The following is a 22,481-nucleotide window of genomic DNA, read 5'->3' on the forward strand; positions in this document are numbered from 1 at the left end:
AATATACCTGGACTTGATTGTTCCAATCCATCTCACAACTTTGGGGGCAATCACTATTTGAGGCGACGCCATTTTGTCCAGTTGTCTGACATTTGAAGGAGAGAAAATCCTTTTCACGAAACTATCTCCACCTCGTGGATTTCCGCAGAACTCACTTCCCTCACTTGTATTGACTTGGAAATATCGTGAATCGAAATTTTTCGTCGACGCGTACTTCGCATAGCAAACAAAAACACCGCTTAAGTTTAGTTATTACGTATATATATGCTTCCATACAGCTTCTAATCGAATATATGCCTGTTGTAGCGTAGCTGCTTGCAGCCTATTAAGGGTGACACAAACGCAGGGAAGGCACGGGCATCATTCGATAACCGATAACTCCGCTCATGCAAAAGCGCTTTCTTCTATTCGGATGCTGAAAAAAAAAATCTTTTTTAAACGTTTTTCTTATATACTTTTGCGGGTAAAGCATTCGATCAGATTTCACCTTAAGTTTCGACATCCGCATGCGGAGACATTGTCTTCAGGATAAGATGAAAAGACAGTTTATGACCTAAATGAGCACGTTCCTTTTCTAGAATATAACGGCTACGCCAAATATTTGACCGAGGACATAATATGAAGACCTTGGATAGCTTTAAGTTCTTGGCAGGCTTAAGACGTGGAAAATGTTGCGGAGCACGTTTACTTTACTAATAATGTGTTTGTTTTGTATATATGCATATATTAACGTCGCTCTCATAAACAAGTAAACCGTGTTTATCGTGCGATAGGCTGCAGTCTGTACACCTATTATTCGGATAGTGTAAGCGAGGGAGGGAAGAAAAAGAAAGGAGGGGGGCTTTAGAATTTACACTAAATAAATCGAAAAATAGAAGGCAAAGGTTCACAAAATAAGCAAGCTTAAGGAGGTCTTGGAACTGATTGAGGAAGAACAGCTGCATAGTGGGAAGAACAAGCCCATATTATAAGTTGTGTGGTCGTTGGTGCCCTTGTTATACACGAGGACCGGCCTATCGCAAATATTTAAGCTACGTAAGTGATCCTTTCCTCGTAGCGCGCCGTGGCTTCAACAATGTACGTACGGGAAATAGAAGGTTTGCAGCGCTTATAAGTAAGTTTTAAATAACGGGGGGGGGGGGGGGGGGTGTAGGCTATAGGGTGCTAACAATCGACAGCATTTGTGGGGAGCTCACGACACCGAGCGCACCGTGTGCATTAAGGGAGGCTCGGGATTGGGCTTTAGAGCTGCTACAGAGTGCATGTATTTTATGGTCTCTTAACGAATGCTCTTTTTCAGCTACTGCTTTTTGTGTTTCGAGCGGATTACGAAAGCACGCCGATTGCTGTAAGATAGCGGGCAGAAGTGCAGGCAGACTGGGGCAAGCGGTTTCATCATGCTTTCGATCAATGTAAAGCAACGTTGATGGGTGAGAACACGCACTGAAAACGTGTTCCCACAAACTCTCTTCGAAAGGGGGGAGGGACGTCGCGGGCGGCAGAAGCAGTTGCTGTTTTGTCAACGACTCTTTTAAACTGGTATTGGTTGAAGCCTCTCGGCAATTGGTTATCAATGACGACTATTTGCTATTGATTTGCCACAAGTGTAAGTTAGCTCTTAGCGCCTTTAGGAGAACTCTTGTCTCGCGCTACTCACGGAAAGAGTGAGATTTTTTTTGCCCATTTCATTTCATTTATTTTCTCTCTGGACCGAGGCATTACGGAGAGAAACCGGTGGTATGTAAACAAAAAGCAACACATTTCAGCAACGGAACAGAGTTACAATGAAATGTTCATAATTTTTTTTTTAAATTTGTTTGCATCGATAATTTAAATGATGGAAAGGGGAAGGTGTTTCCTGTTAGTGCTTGTTGTGGGAATAAAAACAATCAAAAGGCATCACTGTGGAAGTTCCACCCAGGAACAGTGGGCGCCGTGGTGCTGTTTCGGCTGCTAGGCACAGTAAGTCAGCAGCTGAGAAAAATAACCAAGCAAAAGTAGGGCAGCTATAATGAATTGCCGGCTGTGATATCCGCGCAGCGAGGTAGTGGAATAACCGCAGCAGCGACGCGGGGGTTGCCGCTTTTTTTTTTTTTTTTGGTACGGCAAAGCATAAGCAAGCGACCTTTTCTGTCAGCTTTTCTCCTGAGCGCACCAACACTAGACACGGAAAATATCGACCATCTCAGGTCCAGATTTGGAGCTGCGTGGTCCATTTCGCACTAGATCATATTATTTTGACACCTGAAATTTTCGTCAAGCATATTTAGAAGCGTTGAGGTGGCTCAGAATTCATCACTTCGTTAACACGCAGCAATTAAGCAAGGTATCGATAATATTCAAGGTACGAAAGTGATTCTTTCCTGCATAAATCGCCGAGGCCATCACTTGAATAAAATTGCAGTTGTTTTAAGGAGTGTTCCAGCGTAAGCAAGTGTGAGGGCAAACATTTCAGCTACTGCAAGTGCCTCGCTTAATCAAAGTGCAGGAGCTGAAATCAAAGATTTCAGCTCCTGCACTTTTTGCACTGTGCACCCATTTGTTGCGTATTAACGTCACAATATAGTGATGTCTTATCTGTCCAATCATTTGCTGGCATTTCTGAGTGTTTAATACACACCGCTGTGGATACGCCTGCTTTTCAAAACAAATACAGAATTAAAGAAAATAAACAATTTTCCGACGGTTCCTCATTAATTCTGCTATAAAAACAAGAAAACCTGATTATAACTCAGCTGCCGTGGAACTCATTTCAATTCAAAAGCCGAGTAGAATTTTTTTTTCCACTTCTCACGGAAAGAGCGCCTGCTGGGAAGTCTGGGCAACATTCAAACATTTGGCAGCACGGCTAGCCTGCAAGCCTATGAATGTCGTCTACTGACAGCAGCTGTTCACGTGGGCTAAAGATAATATCAAACGAATTGTTTTTCTGTAGATAACGGAGAGCAAATTTGAAGAAAGAAAATTGGAACTCTCTGCAAGGTTTGAATCAGCCGTCTAGGGAAAAGGCACGCGGACATTATTCCGCCATTTCCAGCCATGCACACCTTTCAACTTTCACCGTTCGACCGACCGTGTGGAGCTCGCGTCGTACTCATACACAAACGAGTTTCAAGTGTCAAGGGCGGCACTAGGACGACCTTTCCAAGAAGCGCCAAGAAAGTTTGTGTCACTTGCCGCCACTACACAAGCTAGCCGTAACGGACTGACCGCAGCGCCGCCAATTCAAGACCCACGCCCCTCAATATGCTGCGTCCATTGCGACATCGTGTAAATCAGCATCTGCCCACAGTTGTACACTGAGGCTGTTCTGTGCCCCGACATTGAGAGCAGCACGTAGAGCAAAACAAGAAAAAAAAGCAACAGAAAAAAAAAGGCGAGGTATCTCTGGCGGGTGTTTGTGCTGTGAGGTGAAGTACACTTGTGGAGAGACGACCGGTGCGTGGGGACTTGTCTTCAAAGATATTTTTCTTCAAAATAATAATCTTCAAAAATAAATAACAAGAAGTGCTTGATTTAACCTTCCAGAAACAAATGTTGATTATATTGGCTAACAAATGCGTCAACGTTTATTATAGTACAAAAATGAAATCACACTATCCAATTTTTTGGCAAAACTTGAGGGACTATGCCATTTTTTTTTATAGTTTAAAAAATATTCTTGGACACATTCCTTCGCTCTCGGGCAATGAAATACTTTTGCCCGTTTGCTTGCATTCTACGTGACGGTAAAATGCAACGAAATTGACTTTGTACGCAACCAAAAATAGTAGTTCAAAAACCAAACATCGATTTCCATTTTTTCGAGCCGGTACGGTACAAACACATCAAAATTAAACAAAGAAAAAGCTCATCAGTAAATGCTCTATACTTTATCCAACAAAGTTTGAGACCAATACAGAAAAAGATCGATTTCTTAGAATTTCTTTCTCAAGTGATGTTTTTCGCCACATCTTCTAAAACAAAATACAGCTTGAAGCCGAACAATTTTTGTTGTTGTTGTTGTTGTTGACTGACGCAGGTCACTTGCCACTGTATTGACATCAATCAAGATTCTTCAAAAAGAAATCGGAGGTGGTTGAGCTCAATATCTGGTGCGTTTGGCATGAAATCACCCACTACGTAGGTGACCATCACTTGAATAAAATTGCAGTTATTTTAAGGAGAGTTCCAGCGTAAGCAAGTGTGATTATGTTGCAGAGGGCCTGCGGTGTGCGCTTACTAATTTTAGGGCCCTGCTGCTACCAGTCGCCGAAAGAGGTGTAGTGTGCACTAAATACACCTAAAAGCCTTAATATCAGCCCGGTTGCAGGCACCATATGCCGCGGCATGCCAGTTGGAGCACGCCGTGAGACAGGCTGAAGTATGCCGTAAGTCGCAGTTCACGGGCATTGCGAGGCGCGCAAACAAGAGCACGTGGGAAATTTTGCACATCAGATTTTCTCTCAGTGATATACTGAATGCCCACAAATGTGAGGCAACCGCCTACAGCTTTTCATTTCACTTTATTACTAACGATGGCAACTTAGTGATTGCATGTTGACGTAGGAAATGGGCTTGTTTAACAGCCATCCCTTAGACATTGGCACTTATTGTGGTAAATTTTCACTGATTTAAAAGCGGCCAAATATCCCGCGAAACCTCGGCAGGCGACGCGCTTCATTCGCTACAGCAGTGCGCGCGCACAGAGCGCAGCGTGGACAGCAGCGGAAACACGCAGCCAGTTCTCCAATAAGCGAATGGACCGAGAAACAGAAAGCCCGCTTTGCCTTGCGGTACGCATCGCTGCGGGTAGGCCCTGCAGGCAACGCCACTCCGGCTGCTATATAGTAAAGTTTTCGCGACATCTATTGTTTGCCCCCAAATCGTCTGTCTAGAATGTTGGAACGCCTTGTGAGGCGATTCGGCGCTCCGGTCTATCTTATTGCATCACTTGTGAGCTTAAGGGAGTACGCACGGGTGACACAAGACGACGCGATCAATTACGGCTCTCTTCTCGACCTTACTGTTAAGGATGCGGAAAATGGAGACCTCGACGTCGCGTTAGCGTCTCCGGGGCTGATTACGCTGGCTTTCTCCGCCTCCGGGAGCGTTCGGCGAGCATGCTTCGCTTTATGCGCTTATGCTCAGTGGTATTCTCTCTCTCGGCTGCGCTCAAGTTTTCATATGAAAGCGGTAACCACATCGCTGAATCTACCAACGTAATCTCGGCGTGGTGTCAGTCGCAGCATCAATCGTATGCTGCGCGACGCTCAGCGCATAACCAGAGCTAAGTTGCATTACATGCTGTACTTGAAGCTGCTTACCGTTCAAACAGTGATTGTGCAATGATTAAAATGAGGTCGTTACGCGGTGGGAAACAGATCTGGTGTCTGGTGCACATATTGTGTCAGAGAGCATCTAAAATGTGGTGAATGAGCCGCTCTTATGAGCTGGTGCGTTTCCCGAAACTAAGACAGAAATGAGCGAGCGAGGATTTAACGAAATGCGCTGGTACTGTCGTCACCACGCTGGCGCACACTCTGCTGCAGCCGAATGGTCGTCGACGAGGCGGACTCACTGTTCTCGCCGCGGTGGTTAGGGACAAGCAAGTGGCCGTAACGACTTCTGCCGTTGCTTTTAGGGACCTCCCCTGCTTTAACGCCGTAACATTGTGCGGTATCTTATAAGGTGTTCATTATTGGATATCGAGCAAATGATGTGTGAATTATCGGGTCTCTAAGACCCGACATGCTCCCTTTTCGCGTCACGTAAGCGTAATGTCACAACGCCACAAGGATCAATAATAACGTCATGTCGCTGAATGTAATACCGCTAGCTGTCACGAATACAAGTCGTTTTCAAACTTACGGTGAAGACATGGACGACGTTTTTATTTCTTTTCTTTCTTCCTTCCTACATTTCTTTCTTTCTTTCTTTCTTTCTTTCTTTCTTTCTTTCTTTCTTTTTACGCTATGGTCACTTTCAAGCAGAGCTCTCCTTTATTATGCGGAGTTCACCGAGGAAGTGTGACTAGCCATAATAAGAAAAAAAAGAAGTTCAGCAGCATGTTACACTCCTGTAATACGTGAACCCGAAGGCCTGCTGCACACTTGGTAATGCGCCCTCTCGCATCGTCGCGTTGCGGCATTCGCAGCTCGGCTTCTATGGCTCGTTTTCGACGCTTAGCTGCGGCAACGCGCGCTGGTATAGCGGAGTCAGACTCGCGCCAACGACGTTGCTCTTCGACTTTACTTTGGATCCTCTCGGCAGGGGATTAAAACGTGCGCTGTTCTATGTGTTGTGTGGGTGATTTCAATCAATGTATGCACTCTTCACTTCACTTTGCTGAGCGCTTGTAGCCTCAGCCTTACGGGGGTATGAGCCATTACATTTTTTTTTTTTTGCTTGCTTACGGGGGCATGAGCCATTGAGGAGCTCCTGCGCTCTATTTTTTTTTTTTTTGTACCATTCGACTAGATGCCGCGTTTCTATAGGTTATATGCGTAATTCCAATGAATATTTGCTCTGTACGCTTGACTTTGCTGACTGCTTGTAGCCTCTGCATTACGAGCCATTGCATTTGTTGCTTGCTTAGGGGGTTATGAGTCGTTGATGATGATAGGTTTTTATACCATTGAACCGGACGACTCATTCTTTTGTTTTTGTTTTTTTAAGGCCATCGGTGGTATGAGCCACATAAGGCCTTAGAAAAGTGCTATTAGGATTAAATAATGCGGAAATAATGAACTGGGCGCGAAGTCATCGCAACAACTGCGGCTAGGAGCGCCTGTACTGCGCCAATCAGAAATTCTCATACTGACGCTCAGCGTAGTCGTTGATGACACAAGCGCGTGCTTACTGTGAACTTATGTGCACTCAAGACGGCTTGGCGCGAGCACCGTTAGGAAGTTTTAGATTTCGGGCACTCAAAGTTGGGGCATGTGCACAGCCGGGCTCAGAAGAGGACGCATGAAGGAATACAAAAGAACGCAAAAGGGGTAGGAAAGAACGCATGCAGGGCGTTGCGTTTTGGGCCCTCAAGGACGCCTTGGTGCGCTGTTTCTAAATCTCCCTATTAAGAGCGCATTTGGGCCCAAAACGCAGCTCTGGCGCAAAAGTATTAAGGGTTTTAAAAGGGCCCATTCCTTGCTTATTCCATTAAAGTTGGTTTAAATGTCCAAGGTTCACCTGACATGCTCGGTCTTATTTAAATAGTGTTTGTTATTGCTATTTTAGTACATGCATTTCTGCGACTCCCTCTGTGTGTATACATAGCTTGAGCCACACACAGCACGGCAAACGATTCCGCGATTTTCTTTTTTTTTAAATCTGTGCCCCGTTTCGACCAGCGCTGGCACTGGTAGATAAGTGAATTGCCTTCCCTGCGTTTGGATCATGTTTTCTAGTTTATTTCTTGCAGATATTGTGGCATTGGTGGCGGAGCGAGAACGTCGGCCACATGAGCAACTTCAGGGGCCATATAACGTAAAACTATTCCAATATGTTTCTATTCCGATCTCCTCACGTCAAATTTGCGTAACCACCAACGCAAGCACCGGGCGGTCACCCGCAGGGTTGTCTGAACAGACCAATCAAACGCTCTCCTCGTTCATAGGAGGTCACATTTGTTTGCTTGAAAAACGAATAACATTGCCTACACTGAGCGGCTTGTCGTATCTAATTGACTGACAAGAGGCGAGGAGAACGCTCAAGTGGAGAGGGATTCACTGGGGCAGAGCCAGTGCACTGGAAATCGATAACCGGATGAAGAGGGTGGTGCCGGCGTCTGCGATTGGTCGGCTTTCCCTTACTTAGCTTGTGGTGGCTGGTCGAAAATCACGGCGGCGTGCAACGGAAGCTTAAGAATGACGCTAAAACTGAGCCTCAGAAAAGACGAGTTTGCAGAATGGGTAGAAGGTAAACGTGCCGAAAGGGCTCGAAAACGTTACACGGCCACGCAAGAAGTTTTATTATACGCAAATACACCCATGCTCTCCGGCAGGTGCGAGTAGCCAGCGATCAGCGGCACCATCTTTTATTCCTTTCGCAACGGGGCAGCCTGCGGCTATTCCGAAGAAAATTCAGTTTTGTTCGGCATAATAATGCATCTTTATCGCGTACACGTCACTTTGACGCGGTGAGTTTGTGCGGTTTTGTGACGTCGCGTTACAGGCAGGTGAAGTGGGTGCAGCCCGAAAACTTTTTCCCAATAGCCGAGGGCTAATGGCGAAAAGGGGTCGAATCAGAAATAACTGTTTTTCTTTTTTCTTTCAAATCATGCATAATCAGCGTGTACACATCATATCAGGTGGGGAGGTATGGCAGTTTTCGTGACGTCGCGTGACAGACAGGTGAAGTGGGCGTGGTCGAAAAAAGTTTTTGACCAATTGTGGAGGGCTGATAGCAGAATTGGAATAGAAAAGTTTGGAATAGCTTTACATTATAGCGCCCCAGTCCAAAAGATGACGATTTTCATGCTGTGGAGCCCGCCTCTGCGTCGCCCACTAGCATAAAACTTGCTTTTATTTTCGGCGATTAGGAGCACCTTCGCAATGGGGAGTTCGTATTGTTCACTGCCTCACCGCCTGCTACCGCCCTTTGTCTCGTCTTCTACTTTTGTTTGCATTGTTTCCTTCTGTATGCAGACGACACCCCATTTTTTCTTCGCTTGAACACGCGTACATAGCAAATGAGCGCTCCTAATCACGTCACATTAAAGACACCCCGGCATTCAAACTCTATGTATGACGAAAGCTTCTCATACATCGCAGCAAATCATCATCATCATCATCCTAGTTACGCCCACTGCAGGGCAAAGGCCTCTCCCATACTTCTCCAACTACCCCGGTATTGTACTAATTGTGGACATGTTGTCACTGCAAACGTCTTAATGTCATCCGCCCACCTAACTTTCTGCCGCCCCCTGCTACGCTTCCCTTCCCTTGGAATCCAGTCCGTAACCCTTAATCTTCCCTCCTCATTACATGTCCGGCCCATGCCCATTTCTTTTTCTTGATTTCAACTAAGATGTCACTTACCCGCATTTGTTCCCTCACCCAATCTGCACTTTTCTTCAGCCTCCAGGTTTCTGCCCCGTACGTGAGTACTGGTAAGACACAGCTGTTATGTAATTTTCTCTTGAGGGATAATGGCAACCTGCTGTTCATGATTTGAGAATGCCTGCCAAACGCACCCCAGCCCATTCTTATTTTTTTTTTTTAATATTTGGGGTTTTACGTGCCAAAACCACTTTCTGATTATGAGGCACGCCGTAGTGGAGGACTCCGGAAATTTTGACCACCTGGGGTTCTTTAACGTGCACCTAAATATAAGCACACGGGTGTTTTCGCATTTCGCCCCCATCGAAATGCGGCCGCCGTGGCCGGGATTCGATCCCGCGACCTCGTGCTCAGCAGCCCAACACCATAGCCACTGAGCAACCACGGCGGGTTCCAGCCCATTCTTATTCTTCTGGTTATTTCAGTCTCATTATCCGGATCCGTGGTCACTACCTGCCCTAAGTAGATGTATTCCCTTACCACTTCCAATGCCTCGCTACCTATCGTAAACTGCTGTTCTCTTCCGAGACTGTTAAACATTACTTTAGTTTTCTGCAGATTAATTTTCAGACCCACCCTTCTGCTTTGCCTTTCCAGGTCAGTGAGCATGCATTGCAATTGGTCTCCTGAGTTACTAAGCAAAGCAATATCATCAGCGAATCGCAAGTTGCTAAGGTATTCTCCATCAACTTTTATCCCCAATTCTTCCCACTCCAGGTCTCTGAATACCTCCTGTAAACAAGCTGTGAATAGCATTGGTGAGATCGTATCTCCCTGTCTGACGCCTTTCTTTATTGGGATTTTGTTGCTTTCTTTGTGGAGGACTACGGTGGATGTGGAGCCGCCATAGATATCTTCCAGTATTTTTACATATGGCTCATCTACACCCTGACTCCGTAATGCCTCCATGACTGCTGAGGTTTCGACTGAATCAAACGTTTTCTCGTAATCAATGAAAGCTATATATAAGGGTTGGTTATATTCCGCACATTTCTCTATCACCTGATTGATAGTGTGAATATGGTCTATTGTTGAGTAGCCTTTACGGAATCCTGCCTGGCCCTTTGGTTGACGGAAGTCTAAGGTGTTCCTGATTCTACTTGCAATTAGCTTAGTAAATACTTTGTAGGCAACGGACAGTAAGCTGATCGGCCTATAATTTTTCAAGTCTTTGGCGGCTCCTTTCTTATGGATTAGGATTATGTTAGCGTTTTTCCAAGATTCCGGTACGCTCAAACCATATGAGGCATTGCGTATACTGGGTGGCCAGTTTTTCTAAAACAATCATCCCACCATCCTTCAACAAATCTGCTGTTACTTGATCCTCCCCAGCTGCCTGCTCCCTTTGCATAACTCCCAAGGCTTTCTTTACTTCTTCCGGCGTTACCTGTGGGATTTCGACTTCCTCTAGACTATTCTCTCTTCCATTATCATCGTGAGTGCCACTGGTATTGTATAAATCTCTATAGAACTCCTCAGTCACTTGAACTATCCCATCCATATTAGTAATGATATTGTCGGCATTGTCTGTTAACGCATACATCTGATTATTGCCTATTCCTAGTTTCTTCTTCACTGCTTTTAGGCTTCCTCCGTTCCTGAGAGCCTGTTCAATTCTATCCATATTATAGTTCCTTATGTCCGCTGTCTTACGCTTGTTGATTAACTTAGAAAGTTCTGCCAGTTCTATTCTAGCTGTAGGGTTAGAGGCTTTCATACATTGGCGTTTCTTGATCAGATCTTTCGTCTCCTGCGATAGCTTACTGGTTTCCTGTCTAACGGCGTTACCACCGACTTCTATTGCGCACTCCTTAATGATGGCCATAAGATCGTCGTTCATTGCTTCAACACTAAGGTCCTCTTCCTGAGATAAAGCCGAATACCTGTTCTGTAGATTGATCCGGAATTCCTCTAGTTTCCCTCTTACCGTTAACTCATTGATTGGCTTCCTGTGTACCAGTTTCTTCCGTTCCCTCCTCAGGTCAAGGCTAATTCGAGTTCTTACCATCCTATGATCACTGCAGTGTACCTTGCCGAGCACGTCTACATCTTGTATGATGCCAGGGTTCGCGCAGAGTATGAAGTCGATTTCATTTCTAGTCTCACCATTCGGGCTCCTCCACGTCCACTTTCGGCTAACCCGCTTGCGGAAAAAGGCATTCATTATCCGCATATTATTCTGTTCTGCAAACTCTACTAATAACTCTCCTCTGCTATTCCTAGAGCTTATGCCATATTCCCCCACTGACTTGTCTCCAGCCTGCTTCTTGCCTACCCTGGCATTGAAGTCGCCCATCAGTATAGTGTATTTTGTTTTGACTTTACCCATCGCTGATTCCACGTCTTCATAAAAGCTTTCGACTTCCTGGTCATCATGACTGCATGTAGGGGCATAGACTTGTACTACCTTCAATTTGTACCTCTTATTAAGTTTCACAACAAGACCTGCCACCCTCTCGTTAATGCTATAGAATTCCTGTATGTTACCAGCTATTTCCTTATTAATCAGGAATCCGACTCCTAGTTCTCGTCTCTCCGCTAAGCCCCGGTAGCACAGTACGTGCCCGCTTTTTAGCACTGTATATGCTTCTTTTGTCCTCCTAACCTCACTGAGCCCTACTATATCCCATTTACTACCCTCTAATTCCTCCAATAACACTGCTAGACTCGCCTCACTAGATAACTTTCTAACGTTAAACGTTGCCAGGTTCAGATTCCAATGGCGGCCTGTCAACAACATGGCAACATGGGAAATAAAAAAAGTAAAAAAGCACACATTCCATCTTCACCACATCGGTACAACTAAGCTGCGTTTATGTTAGCGCAGCTTGCAAATTCGTGCGGACCCGCCGTGGTTGCTCAGTGGCTATGGTGTTAGGCTGCTGAGCACAAGGTCGCGGGATCGAATCCCGGCCACGGCGGCCGCATTTCGATGGGGGCGAAATGCGAAAACACCCGTGTACTTAGATTTAGATGCACGTTAAAGAACCCCAGGTGGTCGAAATTTCCGGAGTCCTCCACCACGGCGTGCGTCAAAATCAGAAAGTGGTTTTGGCACGTAAAGCCCATAACTTAATTTTTTTAAATTTGTGCGTGGATGGTAACTCTTTCGGGGACTTGTTGCAGACGCGAGAATGCGACAATTCGCAGTAGCGAGGGTGTCCTGTCGGAATGAACGAAAAACTGCTGCAAAAAAAATAATAAACCAGAACACGAAGCTGCTCTCAACCGCGTGATTTTCACAGCTAAAGCAGTTCCCCCTCTCCCTCCATCCTGCGCCGTCTTTACATTATTTATTAATTTCAAGGGGTGGTTGTGTGTAATATATATATATATACATACATACATCTTACATATATATATATATATATATTATATATATATATATATATATATATATAAAGATGTATGTGTGTATATACGTCACCGTATATGGACGCACCAACTACTGCCTCTTTATGTTTTTAGAGCGCAGCTCTTTGGCGTCCGTTCCTGGGTTTCGCGTCGTCGTCGGCGTTGTCGTCGGCCTCGTAACCAGCTCCGCCCTCCTTTCATCCCCCCAGCGCTAGCAGCGACCGACTGATACCGCTGGATGCCGCTGACGCCGCTAGAGAGTCAAGATAACGTGACTGCATAGAACACCGTCGCCGCCATGCAGAAAGAGGAGGAAAGGGTCCCCCCCCCCTGTTCTTGTGTGGCGGATAGGGTGCTCTTCAGTTGCCGACGCGCCGGTTATTTCACGTAGGCCCCGGCACGTCGACGAATACGTGACCACCTTCCCACGGCTAGACCTGGTTCTTAGCGCTGCGGAAGCGAGGGTATCATATTGTTTGTGTCGGCATCGGCGGCGTTGTCCCTGAAACCAACTCCGCAGCTGGGGTTGACTCACTATCGGCGTCAGCGGCATCAGTCAGTCGCTGCTATCTCTTCCCTCCTCCCTTTATCGTGTTGTCCGCTTGCTGCGCGCGCTTCTGCCCCCATCGTTTGCCGCTGGGTGTACACGCCGCCCCCCTCCCCCCTCTTCCTGCGAGTCTCCGGTTGTCAAAGCGCCGGCTCGAACTTAATTCCTTTCTTCGCTCCTCCTCCAATGCAACCCCTGTGCGGTGGCAATCAGAGAGCCAGATCGGTGGCGGCGGATCTGTATATGTGCACCGCCCGAGCCGAAATTGCCGCTGCCGTTCGCCCTGTGCGGTGGCAATCAGAGAGCCAGATCGGTGGCGGCGGATCTGTATATGTGCACCGCCCGAGCCGAAATTGCCGCTGCCGTTCGCCACTGCGAAATTATCTGCCAGTTCTTTCTGAGCCATGAGCAAGACGACCGATGGAAGTCCTCCGTCTGCTGCTGCTGCTGCTGCTGCTGCTGCTGCTGCTAAACGAGCTGCCAGAGCAGAGGCCCAGCGCCGTCGCCGTCAGAATCCAGAGGTGCGTGCCGCCGAAGCAGAAGCTTACCGTCGCCGCCGTCGAGATGATCCAGGAGTACGGGAAATATAAAAAAAAAATTCTGTGATAGCGCATACATGTGTTGCTCGATTTCTTTGCCTCAATCTATCGAAAAGGTGAAACAGCTTATTTGCTGCGCTCAAATTTCGCATTAGGAAGTAACGTAATCGTCGGTAATTTTTTTTTCCATCACTGCTCACAACGGATGGTAGTTATCAAGAAATGCCATTTATATTCCAGCGAGCGACGTTCATGACGCGTCTGTTTAATTTTGCTTCAGAGTGCGCGTTCAAATAACCTCTTAAGTGTGGACGAGCGTAGTGTCACAAATGCTGATGCACATCTCTGAGAAGGTGACTGATCTGGGCTGTTTGGCGCTGAAGTAATGCTTATTACTACTACTTAATTGGGACTATTTGTGAGAGCATGTGATGCAACATGTTTATTTCTGTCTCTCTCTCTCTCTCTCTCTCTATATATATATATATATATATATATATATATATTCATTTAAGAAGTGTGGAGAATTGCTGGAGTCCTTTTAAAAAGTTGTACCAACCTGTCTCGCGTTGATTGAATTCAAACTACGTTCCTATCGAAATGCAGCTCTATCCAAGTGTAATAAGTATATTTTTTATCTTCGGTTTTCTTTTTCCTTATTTTTTTAGATGCTCTGTTAAATTCAACAATGTATAAATAGCGCGAGCGCCTCACCATAAGAGTGAACGCATACCCTGGATTAGTAGCAGGAACCAGAGGTGGCCAGCCCCAAAGTACACACGTTCATTTTACGTTCACCATCATTCTCTGCTGTGCCATCTTGTCGCAGTACTAATTAATGCCGCTAATCTTCCTGAATCGGTCGGTATTGTCCCGCGCACGTTACACGATGTCGTGCGTACGCACCCGCTGTCCGTACCTTGTGGACATGTATTGTGCATAAATTTCAAGCGCGTTATTTTCACAACTAAAGCAGTCCCCCTCCCCCTCCATCCCCCGCCATCCTTCCTTTGTTTATTAATTTCAAGGTGTGGTTATATACACGCCGCCCTCAAATGGACGCACCAAATACTGCCTCTTTATGTTGTTGTTTTCTACCCCTTTTTTTAGCACGAACATGGTCTGCAGTATCTGCATAATCCCGCTGTGTTCACAAAAGAGCGCTTGCGAGGGCCGGATTTAATGAAGCGACCCTAATCTGCTTCGCTTTCATGCCAGCGTGCTATACATACTGCGCTTATACTGGACAACCGGGTATAACACGCCCGTCTCTAAGCCTGCATAAATTACGCGTCCTACAGAGGCGGCGTACAGCGTGCAGCCCGTTGTATAACGTTGCCGGTGGTGGAGCAGAATGAATTCACACGGCGAGGCATCCCGAAAAAAAAAAATTTGTTCTTCGACCCGTTTTCGGGCAACCTGTGCTTCCAATTAACTTATTTAAAGAAGTGGAAAACGTTGTTGTAACTGTGTCGTATATTGTTGTGTATTATGTTGCAGGTGTATTCTGTATGCGCTAACATATACAAGGGCCGAGGAGTAGTCGGCGCCGTATTTTTCCGTCAATGCGTATATCATGTCGACAAATAAAAAAAAAAGAAGCTGAAAGAGCTAGCCCATCACGCATGAGCTGTGAGCTTAGTAATGTACACGCTTTAACCGTTGATTAAGAGCTCTTGTCCGCTCAGGCGCAGGAAGACAGCGAAAAAGACTTGAAATCAAGCAGAAAACTCACCCAGTGTGCGTATACTGTACGGAGGACGGGTGCAGGTCGAGGCGGCAATCTAACAGCCCGGCAGCGACGCGTGTGTCTGGGCATAGGCTGCTGTTCCCTCTGGCCGATTCGCTCCAATCTTCTACGTGGCGGTGGCAACGGGTAGCACCGCGGAAGGTGCAGTTCATTCGCCCAAATTTGTTGCCCTGTCGACGCGACGTGAAAAGTGCGCGTGGCGCTGCACCGCCGCTGTGCGCCTATACTTTGCCGGAGAAGACGAGAGGCGAACTACGCGCGGCGAAACCGAACGCGCTCGGGAAACATAATTGAAAAGCGCCCTTCGTTGCGGAAGTGTACTAGGTATACTTGTTGTCCCACCCCCCTTTTCCACCCTCGAGGTAGAAAAAAAAAGAAAGATGCATCACCCTGCCATGTACGTAAGCCAAAGCGCTTACTTGTGCTGTTACTGCGGCACGCGAGATCTAATCAAGTTCAACTAAAGGAGCAGCAGCCTCGTTTTTTTTTTGTTGTTGTTGTTGTTGCTCACGTCGTAGCGGCGCACTGTGAAGAATCCCGCGTGCCCACCGCTCAACTTTGGCGCTTTTTACGTCTCGCGGGACTGAACCTATTTTTCTTTACTTTCGAAAGGAAGTAAGATAAACGAAAAGCCGATGCGAACGGTTGCGAGAGGGTTAAGAGAGATCGACGGGGATAGGCACGCAGCAGCAGAGGCCTTTATTACGGGCAAAATATTTACTACTAACAGAATCGAATCGAGCTTACAATTGCGGCAGCTGGTTCTTCCTGCTTTCCTTTCTTACTGTTTGCTTCTTCTTCTACTTTGTTTTTTAACTAAACGCCAGTGCTTTCATGATGTTACTGGGAAGTCGTCAGTCTGATTAAGTTCTCGAGTCCTGAGACAAATCGAGAGAAACAAAACTATAGAGATATAACTCATTTTTTTGTTTTCTTTGAGCGCTCCTTGCTTAATGTTGAAAAACCGGAAACATTTCCCCCTTTTCTGTCGCAGCTGGTAATTAAACAGCGCGGACCAGGTCGGTACACCACCATGCTCTCGCGGTGTCTCTATTATTACGTATGGAAAACACGAGCGTCTGACGCACCAAAGATATTGTAAATAAAATTACCAGCAGACGTCGAGCGCAAGCAAGCGAATAGATAGATAGCAGGCGTGCTGGTACTTTTTTTTTTGGAATTGAGCGGGCTTTGAAGATTTCTGCTTAGTGCTTATCGGGTTTGAAACATGTGCTCTCTTTATTCCGGCTGGCAGCGTCTCCCGGGGTTCTGTTATCCTTTTGTTCCGTATTATTCTGGCGTCGACGAACAGTTCCTAACTCAAGTTCCAAAACACACGTCGGGTCATTATTGACCTTTCAAGCTACTTAAAGCGCAAACCGGTGCGAGGGAAAGACTTGTATTAAATACAGCGTTCATGTATTGCTGGAACACCAATTTAATCAAGCGAATGGGACTGCACATTATAGGCAATGTACAGGAGATTGAGCTTGGAGGCTCTCCCACTTATTTGAAGAGGGCCAAGGCACTGATTTAGATCGGACAAGAGCAAGAAAGACAACAATAAAGCAGCAGGGAGGTTAACCAGAAAAAAAATGGTTTGCTACCCTAAATTTGAGTACGGGATCAGGAGAAGCAGATATATAAATATAGCACCAGACATAGAACACAGCCAAGCCATCACAGCCGCTCACCAACACCGCACACAGTCAGAGCACATGATGATGTGCGGCTCAACGAAAATCCATTAACGCTTCTGCCGCTTGTGCAGGTTTGCTGTCCCTAAAATTGTAGCAGTGCCTTCGTCGCTTTCTGTTGCGATGGCTTATAAGGTCGCCATTCCAAAGTGGTTTGTTTGAAACTGGTTTGGTGAAACTGTTGTCTGCATGAGGGCGCCATCATTCCGCACCGCTTTGCTTTCCCCTTTCCTTTTTCTTTTTCTCGAAGCGTCTCACTTGAAACATTTTTGATGATGCCACCAGTCTATTGCCTACACACTTTTGGCTGTGTGTGTGGCACGGGGGTATGAGTGCCCGTGTCTGAATAACCATCTGTAGTTATCTTCTTCGAGAGTTCCTGCCCCAGTTTTAGACGTCAGCAGCCTTTCGAGAATGCGTAGCCCGGGCTCTGGCAGTTGAGGCTCCTGAGCTTCGTTGCGCGCAAATTTCAGCGTCTTGCGTGCCGAATCGCAGTGGTCCATTGTCGAATTTCGAGAAAGAGCGCTCACGTGTTCCACGTTCTCATAACATATACGCTGGAATGTACTTGCTGACGAAGGCGCGCATCTCATGCTGGAAGTGGCCACTTCAACGTGCGATAAGCTTCACACCACTAATTGTAATTGCCGAGGCACTGAGCTCGCGGCATGACAGCGCTCTCTGTCGCTGGCTTAATTAAAATGGGCAGGTGACAGTCGAAAACTGACACGTCATTGTCGTAATTAACACCAGGTGTAGTTTCGCTGTGTTTTGACTTGGAGAAGCTTATCGATGGACAGGTAGTGCTAACAGAGATAAACATAAAGAATTGACTGATTGCATTAGAAGCGTTATTAATGAGCTCCACAAATCGGGCCAGGTGATATTAGTGGGAGATAGGAATGCGCACATGGATGATTAAGAAGAATATACTGACTATAACGGTTCTCTAGTGCTGGATCTGTGCGATGAGCAGAACCGCGCATAGTAGTTAACAGGGATAAAAAGTGTCATGGACAGGTAACATGGTAATGCGAAAATAGGCAGTCATGTATCGATTACGCCTTAGTCTCAGAAATGGTCTACGAACGACTAGAGGAAATGATGATAAATCAATATGGGAAGGATAGCCTGGGTAGCGATCGTAAAAGTTTAACCTTAAAATTGGGTGAGATACTAACGCAAAACACACACCAATGGCATCAAAATTTCTAAAAATGTATCATGACCAAATAACTGATCTAAAAAAACCTAGAGAAGAAAATGAAGGTATTTCCTACAACAGTCTACGAATACAAGGAACTGGTAGACGTTATGCAGCAGAAGGTAAGACAGACACCGCAAAAAAGAAAAGATACGTTGGATTAGAAAGAGGAAACCACGTAAATGGGGGAACAAATAAATAAAGCAAGCTACAGAAGAGCGTAAGCAGGCGTCTAGGGATCATCGAGAAGCCAAAAAGTTTGGATTTCATGAAGAAGAGGTGCTCCTTAGATGGAACAAATACCGAGAAAAGAAAAGGGTGGCGAGTGAACTCTTGCAAGAGAAAAATTAAATGCATGAGCGAACCTTGGCTGCATAATATTCTCAAGAGACAAAGGCGCCCCCCCAACAATTCTGGAACCATGGACGAGCACTCGGAGCTTCAACTAAAAATTCGCAAACAGCTATAATGTATGATGACGGTAACATCTTCGAAGGAGACGACGCACTGCGGCACATCAAAGAAGTTATTACGTATAACTTCGACTTGAAAGAAAGCGTAGCTAAGACGCAAACAGATCCAGCAACAAATGAGAAGCCTGAGAGATCAAAATTGAGCACAGAAAACTTTTACTGAAAGAAAAAGCAAAAGAAAATGTCCCTACTAGCACGGCCACAGGACCCAATGAAATCCCAATACAGCTGGGAAGAAGACGAAGTGTCTTTCACGCAGAACGCCGGCTTCCAGCAGCATGGGCGTGCTTAGCCCGTCGTTTGGTAGAAATTCACGTGCGCGCTCTGCCAAAAGCTGCATGTGCATGCTTAGCTTGTGGTTTGGCAGAAAACAACGTGCGCGTATACTGAAAGATGCATGTGCGTGCTTAACAATCCTAGAAGAAGCAGGGATAAATGCCGAGGCAGAGTGCAACGCACGCAAGATTGCGCTCAGAGCGGCGGTCAGGGGCACTTTCAAGGTAGAACCGCTTCCGAGAAACGTCCATCCGCAATTCAACGAGGGGCGCCGAAAGGCGAGGGCCCGAGCACTGCTGAAATCGACCGCCAACTGCCCGGGCCTGGCGGCATTTGTAGACGCCGCCCAGTATGGGCGCAGCGACCGGTACGCGGCCGTCTCGGTACGCTGGGATGGCACGATAATTAACGCAGCATCGGTCAAGGGGGTAATGTCCGAAGTGGCCGAACAGGTGGCAATAGCCATGGCAATGAGAGACCCCGAACGTCCTTACGTCTACACAGATTCGCGATCGGCGGCAAGAGCATTCGCCTCGGGCTCGATACCCCGGGAAGCGGCGGCCGTCCTCGGCAGCGAGGGAGCCGCGGGTCAGCACATCGTCAAATGGTTTCCAGCCCACATGGGGGCCGATGTGCACCCCGAATTTCCCAACGCCAACGAGCTGGCGCACGGACGCGCGCGAGGACTCGCGCACCGCGGCGATCGTGGCGAGCGAAGTGGCGGGGAGGGAGGGGAGCACCGAGACCCGCTGCTCACCTTCAACGAAATAACAGCACACTATCAGCTGTCGAGGAGGACCTTCCCACTCCCCCACGCTAAACTAACTAGACCACAGTCATCGGTATTCAGAATGCTTCAGACAGGGTCGTTCCCCTCGAGAGGCAGACTGAGCCGTTATTCACCAGAAGTAGAGCCGCAATGTCCGGATTGTGGCGAATCGTGCTGCTCGCTAGCGCACATGCTCTGGCAATGCTCCGCGTTAAGCGGCACCGTGTTCACTAAAGAAGAAGACTGGGTGGACGCCCTGCAAAGCGACGACCACCAGACCCAGCTCCGGGTCGTCCAGAGGGCTCACGAAAGGGCGGAGGCTCATGGGCTTCCCGTCCCAACGTGGGTGCGGCCCGCGACCCCTGCCGGCCACTAAACCAAGAGTGGGTGGGGAGGGGTTCCTCAGGACACAATAAAGTTATTTCCTCCTCCTTCCAGCTCTACTCATATTGTGAATTTCTTAGACTTTGCCAGTGAACTGCTATTTCCTCCTTAACTGCGACGGAGATGGAGCCTCACGCGCGTCCGCCGGACTCGGCAGTGCCCGCGGCGGCTGCCTCCAGAAAGCGCAACGGCACCGAAAGCGACACTGACAGCGACGACACTATGCAGCACTATGTCAGCAGTGAAGATTATTGTGACGACACCTTCGAGCTGGTGCGGAGTCGTAAAGCAAAGCGAAGATTTCTCAGCGCATCATCGAATTCGAGTGAGTCCACCGTGAGATCTTCGCGGGATACCGAGGAGCTCCCCATACTGTTCTCGCCAGTTCTCGCCACTGACAACCTGAGACGCCTCAACAGGCAAGCCGTGTCTTCACATCTAGAGGCGCTGGTTCCAAACGAAATCAAACACATCAGAGTGAACACCCGTAAGAACGTGCTAGCGATTGACGTAGAACACGCGGCTGCGTTGGATTCCTTGCGCAAGGTCACGGGACTTGGCGGGATGAAAGTCCGCCCTTATATTCCGCTGGGCAAACAAGTCCGTACTGGCGTAATTTACGATGTTGACGAGACCATTGTCGACTCCGATCTGTCAATCTTAATCAAGCCAGCTACGGAACACACCATCATCACAAACGCGTTTCGTCTCGGCACGTCACGGTGTGTGAAGATCATATTTAAGGGCGAATCCCTCCCATCGCATGTAAAAGTGGGCCACTTCCGACACGCAGTTCGCCCCTTTATACCAAAACCGCTGCAGTGCTGGAAGTGCATGAAGCTTGGCCATGTGAGTAGTGTGTGCAATAACACTACCGTCTGTTCTCGCTGCACCGGGCCCCACACCACAAACACGTGCGAGGCCGGTGTGCTGAAGTGCACAAACTGCAGCGGCCCTCACGATGCATCTTCGAAGGAATGCCCTTTGACTCGAAAGGAAATGCAAATATTGAAGAAAATGGTTAGAGACCACGCGTCTCACCGAGAAGCAGCAGCATCTATTAAGCGACGACGATCACGTCGCCGACGTAGATCAAGAGCCTCCAAAGCCTCTGCAGAACGCCACACACCTATATTACCACCCACTCTTCCGCCCAGGCCAAACGCAGTCAGCTCAAAGGACAAAGGTGCATCGAACAGCACGGCTGCTGACGCGTGGCCTGCACACCCGAGGCTACATGCCCCTACTGAGCGAAATGATACTTCTACAGCAGGGGACACTTCGTCTGTTCCTGATAAATTGGCGGACCAAGATCAACAAATTGTTGCTATGATCAGCTCTCTGGTGAGTGCTCTTCGCGTTCTTCTGGACAAGCTACAGACACCAACAGCTCAAAGTGCATGCAAGTGCTGGATGCCATCAGTCCGGTTCTGGCGAGCCTTCAGAAGTCCAGTGCTTGAGAACTTCTACAGCAGAACCATGGCTCATCGACAACAACAACGATCGTTCCGGGATGATGTGAGAAGTGCCTCCATATTCCAATGGAATGCGAGAGGCCTGAGGTCCCGTATTTTGGATTTTCAACAGTTCGTATTTGAAAACCATTTTCCTATACTGGTCATCTGTGAACCGAACTTATCAGCCTCCATAAGACTATCGGGATATGAATCTTTTGTTTCAAACACGTGTGTCCGTAGTAGTAAGGTTCTGGTTTACATTCGCAAGGACCTTACGTATTTTGCCCAACACGTAGCGCCACACGACGGTAACCAATACGTCTGTGTTACTGTGAAAAAGAAGAAGCTGTCTTTTACTCTTATTGGCGTCTACCTTACCCCAACAAGTCAGTTTGATAGGAAAAGACTGGAAGATTTTATGGCTGGTACTCCCGGTCCTTGGATAATAACAGGGGATTTCAGCGCTCACCACCATATATGGGGAAGCTCCAGGATAAATTCGAGGGGCAGGTCACTAATATCCTTTGCATCAGGCCACAACCTGTGTCTTCTAAATGACGGAAGCCCGACAATTCTGCGACGAACTACGTACAGCAGCTGCCTGGACTTGACTTTGGTGTCACGTTGCCTGACTTTGAGCGTGCAGTGGTTCACTGATATTGAAACCCATGGAAGTGATCATATTATGACCTATGTGAGAATCGACGGACTAGACGCCGCATTACCGGTTGTCTCTCGCCAAATCGACTGGTCACTCTTTCAAGATCGCGTAGAAGACACATGCAAGGCACATATTGCACGCAGATTAGAAGACATAATTGCAGATGCTATGCAAGATTGTACACGCTGCTTCACACATCCATCAGTGCGTACAGAGAATGACATTGAATTGGAAAGGCTTCGTGCACTGCGTCGCCGAGCTGAAATGAGGTACAGGCGCAAGAAGTCAATTCTTGACCTCAGAGAAGCTCGGCGCATGCAAAAGAAGAT

At 47.2% G+C, this 22,481-nt stretch overlaps 1 protein-coding gene across 1 annotated transcript in view; it reads left to right on the forward strand.

Moving 5' to 3' along the window:
- Nucleotides 1-22,481, forward strand: part of LOC142578976 (QRFP-like peptide receptor) — an 813,496-nt gene that overhangs the window by 98,185 nt on the left and 692,830 nt on the right. The gene's annotated exons all lie outside the window — the stretch shown is intronic.

This window comes from Dermacentor variabilis, chromosome 1 (assembly GCF_050947875.1).
Source record: "Dermacentor variabilis isolate Ectoservices chromosome 1, ASM5094787v1, whole genome shotgun sequence".
Classification (NCBI taxonomy): domain Eukaryota; kingdom Metazoa; phylum Arthropoda; class Arachnida; order Ixodida; family Ixodidae; genus Dermacentor; species Dermacentor variabilis.